We start from the raw sequence: 8,782 nt of genomic DNA on the forward strand, positions 1-8,782 counted from the left end.
AAATACCATATTTCCAAATAAGGTTAAATTCAGTGGTTCCAGGTGGAGATAAATTTGGGGATCACTCTTTAGTAAAGGAAGTAAGGAGGAATTTGTATGTTTTGTAGGATCCCTCTTAGTACTTCCATGTCCTGTAATAAATGTTGCAACAACTCCATTTAGTTAGGAATGCAAATGCAAAACCATAAAAACTTAATTCAGTCAGGATTGCTAAAGACCCAGGTCATTTATGAATGAACATTTGGGCTACCCCATAAGGCAAAGTACCACAACCAGCTGCAACACTTTCTTTTTAAAAAGAGATTATTTATTTATTTATTTATTTATTTATTTATTTATTTGAGAAAGAGAGGAAAGAGCAAGAGAGAGAGAATCCTAAGCCGACTCCACACTGAGCATGGAGCCCAGTGCAGGGTTCAATCTCATGACTCTATGACCGTGACCTCAGTGGAAACCAAGAGTCAGATGCCCAATCGACTGAGCCACCTAGGTGTTTCTCACCTGTAATACTTTCTGAGAGCAAAGGGAATATGAAATGATTATTAGAAGAGTATACTTATAAACACCACTCACATGACCATGTGTAGAAATGAAGACTATAATAATTATAAAGATTTCTTTATTTTATTTTGATTTAAAAGTTTGATTATATATAAACTAAATATTTTTGCTTTCTTTTCCTCTCTCATTTTCTTACCATAAAACATATGATTTGTTAATAATGGATGTCTTTTTATCCCAGTATTTTAGTAACATATTGAAATCAGAATGTGAATCAACTAGAAGAACAAATATCATCAAAAGACAAAGAAACTTCCCATTCTTATTTAGAATTAGTGTTAGCACAATTTTTTATAGTGGGCAACACAACTGTATAATGCTACACAAAAACAAGACTATATTTGGAAATTTAATATTTAAAGACAATTTAAAGATACATGTGTGGATGCCAATGTGACAAGAAGTGAACTGTACTGGTTTTGTAATGTGTCAGCTTCGCTAAACTGAACCATGTTTATCTTCCCTGTACATTTTCCATTACAGTGGGTGACAAGAGACGTTTTTGTGCAAAATTTGGAGAATAAAAGTCAATCGATCAGCAGCCATATGTTGTTAACTCTTGAAATATTGGGATACCTTCATCAGGCACTTCTGTATCATGTATGTATTAGAGCTAATTGGAAGGCTTATCTTGTTGGCATAGGAAAACAGCTATGCCTACAATTATTCTAATTACCCCCGTGTCATTTTCAACTTCCCTGGCTTCAGGGAAAGATGTACACTGAGTTCTGTGAAGAAGAGATCAGATTCTCCAATAGGAAATCCATATCATTAAGGTTAAAGACAGTGAGAAGTGACACAGACTCCAGTCTATTTTATGGATCCATCTCATGCATGAGGTAAATTTCAGTCATTATTTCTTTAAATAAATTTATTTGCCTTATTTTCTGTCTTATGTTCTTCTGGGACTCCAAGAGCTTGTGAAAACTTTTGATATATTTGATAGTTTTTAAAGGAATTCTACATTGTTTTTCAGGGCTCTATATTTGTTTTTCCTTCTGGATAACCTCTGGTTTCTTTCTTTGCATTCCTTCCTTTGTCATCTATAATCAGCTGTTCAGCTCATCCAGAGATTATTTTATTTGAGATTTTTTTCAGTTCTAAGATTTTTAAAGTTTATATTTCTCTGCTGAGATTTCCTATTTGTGGATTCATTAAGAACATGTTTTTCTTTACATTTTTGAATATAGTTAAAATAGCTTCTTTAAAATCCTTTAGAAGATTTCCCACCTGTGTTGTCTTAGGTTCAATCTCTATTAACTGACATATCTCTTGATTATGAGTTATCCTTTCTTATGCTTCTAAGGTCTAGTAATGTTAGATTGAAACCTGGGATTTTTTGAATAATGTATTGTAGAGACTCTGGATTTTTTAAGTGCTCTTACTGTTTGGACTCAAAATTCAAACACTGTCATTTCTGGCATAAGCATAAGCTAAAATCTCTCTCCAACTATTTTATCCATAGTTTGGCTGCTTGAAGTCTTTCCTGTTCATACATAATTCAAGGGTCAGCAGGAATTTGGACAGTTTATATGCAGAATTAGGTCTTCATGTCTGAGTTCTTTCCTTTCTTGGAATTACTCCTTTATATTTGCCTGAACTCTGTCCTCTGATCATTCAAGCATAAGGCTGCAGATTTTTTTTTAATCTCAAATATAAATACTCTACAGACTCTAATTTGGTCCTGTCCTCACAGAAAAAAAAAAAAAAAAGACCATAAAAAGGACTCAATTCCTTTGCCTTCTTCTAAATGTAGATTTCTTTGAAGCTTTTTTTCTGCTTTTGGTTGTTGTCTAGCATTTTCAAGGTAACAGTTTTTTGTTTGTTTTTATTTTGAACAATGTTTATAGTTATCTATGATCTACAGGAGGGTTGATCCAATAGGAGATATTCTCCATCACTGAATCTAGAATTCAAATGCAGTTTAAGTCTATCTGCATCATTACTTTAACTCTATTTGTTCAGTGCAACTTGTATGTCCAAGCCCAAAATCAAAGGACAAGACTGTATAATCTACTCACCAAGAGACCATGACAAGAAATTGAATTAATAATACAACTAAAGGGAGTAAAGAATTAAGATTGTTAAATTATAGTATTAGATTTATCACACTGGTCAGGCAAAATATATATACATAGGCCTTATATATACTGTGGTTTTTATGTCTTGTCAATTGAATTATCTTAAATATTAATTTAATTATATGTCAGCAATTAATTCTATAATATTTATCATGTTAGTATATTAATTTAATAATTATCAGATCTTTACTATAGTCTAGAATTTGTGTCAGATGCTGAGAATGAAGCCATAAACTAATTAAGGAAATAAACATTAACACTATTAAAATATATAGGAACAAAATTTGAGATAATATCCAATTATTAATAGAGATATTACTAATACCTAGATGCCCTTGAATGGGTACCATGAATCCATGTATCCTACTTCTCTGTAGGTACAACTCAAAGGTTTTAGGAGTAAAGATAATATTACATATAAATCAGTAGACATCCCATTGCAAAAGTGACCTTCACTCTCAGGATGAAGGCCAAGAAAGGTGGGATCTTCAAAGAAAAGTTACTCTACTCTTGGCAATATGGTAGAGTAGAAACAACTTTATGGTGTTATTGGACACATGTTGAGATACCCTTCTACATTCACTTACACACACATACACACTCAGGTAACACTAGTAGCATTTACAATTTTCTATATTTTTAAGAAACAGATACCAAAAAGGATGCCAACAGAAATCAAGAGGCTGCTCAGAATAGTCTACATGAAACATACAGAATTGTGGCAGGGACAAGGGCAGTAGCAGGTGCTAAGGAAAGCGCCAACAAAATGAATTAACTTTACCAAAACGGTGAAGGAGACATCCTCCACCATCAATCAATAGCTGAATAGGAGATAGACTTTTTGGAGTTAGATCACAGGCATAGGAGTAAATGGGGGGAAACAGGCCCAAGGATTTTTTTTTTTTTCCAAGGATTTATTTAAAGAGACAGGCGGATGACTTTGGTCTCTCTCTATATTATCAGACTAAGTTTTCTGCAATGAATCAAAGTGGAGTGTAAGGGCTGAATTCAATTATTGCAACATTTAAGAAGCTCCAAATTTTATTTACAATTTTTAAAAAATACTATTAAAAGATATTCAGTGAGTGTAAAGCAGAATGCATGATGGTGAGAGAAGTCTTCTCCACAGCAAAAGTTATGAAAATACAAATAATGAGTAGAGGTTATTGGTCCAAAAGGGCAGGTGGGCACAGTCCAGGCAGAGGGGAAAGCATATGCAAAGGCACTGATTGCTTTCCTCATGGGTGGTCCCACAGAAGGTCAGCAAGGCTCCGGATTTGTAATAGAGTGGTAGGCCACATTCAGGAATTCAGTGTTTGTTTCATTTTTCTTGGAAAATGGTCATTGTCTTACTTTATTCCGTATGCTATAATAGAATGCCACAGACTGTGGGTAGCTTAAAATTAACAGAAATTTACTTCTTATGATAGCAGAGACTGAGCAGTCCAAGATCAAGGCATCGGCAGATTTAGCATCTGGTGAGGACTCACTTCCTGGTTCATGGACACCAGTCTTCTCGCTGTGTCCTCACATGGTGAGGGAGGAGAAAAGCTCTCTGGGTATCTTTTATATAGATATTAATTTCATTCATGAGGACTCCACCTTTACGACCTAATCACCTCCCCAAAGTCATCTCCAAATACCATCGCACTGCAGATGAGGTTTCAACACATGAACTTTGGGGAGGACACAAAATTCAGTATGTAACAGTCACTGATTGTCTTCAGGCAAATCAGAGTATGTGTAATTGAGTTTTAATTTTAAGGAAATAATCCCAGCTGTTCCCTTAGAATGGACTGAAGGTTTGGGTAGATATGAAAGCTGGTTGCCTGATGAAACATAGACTGAACAGAGGGAAAAATTGTGAAAACCAAATAATAGGTTATTTCTATAGTCAAGATAGCAGATGATGGTGTTTGGACATCTTGGGGCTAAAGATTAGAAAAGTCCAAGGCTATAATGACTTTTTAAAATAGCAGTAAATCATTTTGCTTTTGGTAGAGAGAACTTTAGCAACAAAATTATGTGAGGTCAATCATACATCTTCAATTTGTGAGAACAATATACCAGAACATGCAACCTTCTCATTTCCTTTATATAAGGAGTAACCTCTTTCTGTAATGATATATATGAAATTAGTGTAGTCATAAAGAACATTTTATAGGTATCTGCTATAAAGTGCGGATGTTTAGCTGAAATGTTATAAGAGGAAGTGTTATTATTTTCTTAACCAGGAAAGGGTTGTTTGTGTGTATGTGTGTGTGTGTGTGTGTGTGTGTGTGTGTTTTAATATTTTGGCATCAGAATTTTGAACTGAATTTGAACTTAGTGGTGTATGAATTAGTTTCCCCCTGGTTATATGTGACTACATTTTGTCCAAGAAAAACAATTTGAAAGCCTTGGGAAAAAACTCAAAAAGCCTCTTAATATATCAAATAACTCTTACAAAACTATTCTTTGATGTTAAGTGTGAAAGTATCAGAAACATGGAGATTAAATTTCCTCTGGGACATTTCTACATGAACAGAAAAAGTGCTTAGTAAAACACCTTTTGGGTTTTGCCTACTCCCAAAAGTATCTTAAAAGGAAAACAGGCATTTAACAAATCCAAGAGCAGCTGAGATTTTATATCTTTTACAGAGACATATTGTGTTACTTAACTTCTTTTCCAGTTCCTGTAGTTTGATTCGTTTTAATATACTTGGATTTTCTAAATTTTGTCAACTTGGTTTTAGTTTTCGATGAATATTTTCAAATGGGACCAGCAGAGTGGCCAGAAGTAACTGGTAACAAAGATGCTACTCTGAAGAATTGCTGAATTTGAGGTGTAATATCTTTGCTCTGTTTACAAGCACACCATCCTCATTAAATATGACTTTCATTCAGTGAGGTCAAAGCTAGCCCTGAGAAAATTGGGATGTAGTCAAAATTTGTTGGCCATAAGTCAAGTCGGTCCTGTATAAAGTGTACAATGGAAATATCATGCCTTTCTTACAGGATCAGTGTTGTTTTCCTGAGTTCTACTGTTATTCAATGACTTAAAAATTTTCTTTTCTGTATTGGTTTCCATGATTCACTTTACTTTTTAAAGAAATAAGTGTTCATCAGGAAGGAAACTAACACCTATTCAGTGTTTGCTTTGTACAATGAACTGAGCTGAGCCCTTTACTTGAATTACGTTAATATTCTCTTTGAGCTGGTAAAATAAGAATTAATTTCCTTTGTTCACAGATGAGCAAATAGAGTCAAAGGGTTAATGTTCATACTCAAGAAATAGTGGCACTGAGCTTTATACATTTTGATTCTCTATTCCACTCTCAAAGTTATTACTCTTTCTAGTTTTCTGGATTTTTTTTTCCTCTTGTCATTTAAAGATGGATTTCCCTAAGGATCTGTGCTTGGTTTTCTTCCAGCTATGGTTTCCCCCTCTATGATGATATCCAATCCGAGGTTTGTGCTTAATACCTTTGCATGGGGGATTCCTATACATCTGCACCCTTTCCATCACTGCCAATATGTCAGGTCCTAATTGAATTCAAATTTAACTTTACCAGAAAAATTACATAAGTATGTAGATTCTTTTGAAGAATTTTGAATCTTTAAACTAACATCCCCACTGGGAAGGTAAGTTGTCCAGTAGGACTACTCATATTTTAGATGGTCTTATATTCAGATTTGTGTGAAAGTTTGGATATTTGTCTGGCATTCAATGAATAGCAGATATACATCTTATTAGAGCAGATGTGCTAAAGTCATGATTTCACAGTTTTGTATGGGAGTATTTTATTTTTAGGGCCAATATCATAAATAAATAAATAAATAAATAAATAAATAAATAAATAAATAAATACTTCTCCACTTTCACTGGAGATGAAAGTGTTCTGAGTTTATGCTTTCATTTTAACATTTGCCCCATTATATTGCACATATACATGCACACTTCAAGGAAAGTCTATTTTGATCTTTCATGGAAACAGAATCCTACAGAGCATCTTTTCTCTGACATATGAGATTCTTTGGCAAGAGTACAACTGGATTTTCTCAGCTTGCTGTATCTCCTATGAGACCAGCAGGAGAGAAAACTGATTGGCAATTCATTTTCCCAGTTAGCATGTTCCCTTTCAATATTTTAAATGTGTGGTCTCTTGTAAAACCTTATACTGAACTTTGATTGTGATTTTGATTGTGTTCTTGAAATATCCAGTTCCTCTGCTGTACAAGATTCTCTCACACACAAAAGGTTCAATTATAAAAAAAAATATGTTTCCATTATGGACTGTAATAAAATATTACATTATGATTATATGAACACTCACACCTCAACCAGTGATAACAGAAACCATTACACACCATGTGGTAAGCTTCACACATAACTGTTCATGAAGCTAATCCTAAACCTTTGGGTAATTTGGCCAAATTTTTCTAATTATCTTCAAGGTTATACCACTGCTGTCATTGTTAATTGTATTTATTAATGCAATAGCTTCCTAATAGAATTTAATAAAATAATAAATATTTGTTATGAAACCATCATGAACATTTTTGAGTTTTTAACAGAAGCTATGGATATACATAAAACTCAAAATTATTTCACTTTTAGTGGTCTAAATATTTAAATTATTTTTGGTAGTAGTTTATTTAAGGCTGTTAGTTATCTGTTTCAAATAAACTTTTCATTTAAAAATAATTTTATTTTTATTTTTTTAAATTAATTTTTATTGGTGTTCAATTTACCAACATACAGAAAACACCCAGTGCTCATCCCATCAAGTGTCCACCTCAGTGCCCGTCACCCATTCCCCTCCAACACCCACCCTCCTCCCCTTCCACCACCCCTAGTTCGTTTCCCCGAGTTAGGAGTCTTTATGTTCTGTCTCCCTTCCTGATATTTCCCAACATTTCTTTTCCCTTCCTTTATATTCCCTTTCACTATTATTTATATTCCCCAAATGAATGAGAACATACACTGTTTGTCCGTCTCCGATTGACTTATTTCACTCAGCATAATACCCTCCAGTTCCATCCACGTTGAAGCAAATGGTGGGTATTTGTCGTTTCTAATTGCTGAGTAATATTCCATTGTATACATAAACCACATCTTCTTTATCCATTCATCTTTCGATGGACACCGAGGCTCCTTCCACAGTTTGGCTATTGTGGCCATTGCTGATAGAAACATCGGGGTGCAGGTGTCCCGACGTTTCATTGCGCAATCCTTGGGGTAAATCCCCAACAGTGCAATTGCTGGGCAGTAGGGCAGGTCTATTTTTAACTCTTTGAGGAACCTCCACACAGTTTTCCAGAGTGGCTGCACCAGTTCACATTCCCACCAACAGTGTAAGAGGGTTCCCTTTTCGCCACATCCTCTCCAACATTTGTTGTTTCCTGCCTTGTTAATTTTCCCCATTCTCACTGGTGTGAGGTGGTATCTCATTGTGGTTTTGATTTGTATTTCCCTGATGGCAAGTGATGCGGAGCATTTTCTCATGTGCATGTTGGCCATGTCCATGTCTTCCTCTGTGAGATTTCTCTTCATGTCTTTTGCCCATTTCATGATTGGATTGTTTGTTTCTTTGGTGTTGAGTTTAATAAGTTCTTTATAGATTTTGGAAACTAGCCCTTTATCTGATATGTCATTTGCAAATATCTTCTCCCATTCTGTAGGTTGTCTTTTAGTTTTGTTGACTGTATCCTTTGCTGTGCAAAAGCTTCTTATCTTGATGAAGTCCCAATAGTTCATTTTTGCTTTTGTTTCTTTTGCCTTTGTGGATGTATCTTGCAAGAAGTTACTGTGGCCGAGTTCAAAGAGGGTGTTGCCTGTGTTCTCTTCTATGATTTTGATGGACTCTTGTCTCACATTTAGATCTCTCATCCATTTTGAGTTTATCTTTGTGTATGGTGCAAGAGAGTCGTCCAGTTTCATTCTTCTGCATGTGGATGTCCAATTTTCCCAGCACCATTTATTGAAGAGACTGTCTTTCTTCCAATGGATAGTCTTTCCTCCTTTATCGAATATTAGATGACCATACATTTCAGGGTCCACTTCTGGGTTCTCTATTCTGTTCCATTGATCTATGTGTCTGTTTTTGTGCCAGTACCACACTGTCTTGATGACCACAGCTTTGTAGTACAACCTGAAA

The sequence above is a fragment of the Vulpes vulpes genome, chromosome 12 (genome assembly GCF_048418805.1).
Source record: "Vulpes vulpes isolate BD-2025 chromosome 12, VulVul3, whole genome shotgun sequence".
Lineage (NCBI taxonomy): Eukaryota > Metazoa > Chordata > Mammalia > Carnivora > Canidae > Vulpes > Vulpes vulpes.